This window comes from Phalaenopsis equestris, unplaced genomic scaffold (assembly GCF_001263595.1).
Source record: "Phalaenopsis equestris unplaced genomic scaffold, ASM126359v1 Scaffold233169, whole genome shotgun sequence".
NCBI lineage: Eukaryota > Viridiplantae > Streptophyta > Magnoliopsida > Asparagales > Orchidaceae > Phalaenopsis > Phalaenopsis equestris.
The window spans coordinates 80,693-81,117 of record NW_018251122.1 but is presented as its reverse complement, the minus strand read 5'-3'; positions in this window follow the sequence as shown (position 1 = coordinate 81,117).

The following is a 425-nucleotide window of genomic DNA, read 5'->3' as shown; positions in this document are numbered from 1 at the left end:
AAGGTTATTTGTGTTGATTGCTTCACACAAATGTAAATCCTAATAAATAAAAATTGCAGGATGAAACATCTAAATGATTTCTCCTAAATTGAAGCCAAATAATAGGATAGCTTGGGAAGTCACCGAAGTTTTTTTTCTTCGAATCTGTGACATCCTCTAGTGTTTCCTCCTTTGGACTCCAAAACAAAATGTTCCAAATTTGAACCAATCCCATTCGAACTTCTTAATCCAACATCTTTGAAATGTCCTTACCATTTGAACTCCTTGAAGATAATTTTCTTGATTCTATTGAGAGTGTTCTTGGGTAACTTTAGTTATCTAAGATGTAATTAACTATAGGGGCTTGCCCTTATAGGAAGCTTTTCCCGAACCCAGCATAATATAAACCCTATTTAATTCCTTATATTAAATAGGGGAATTTGTCG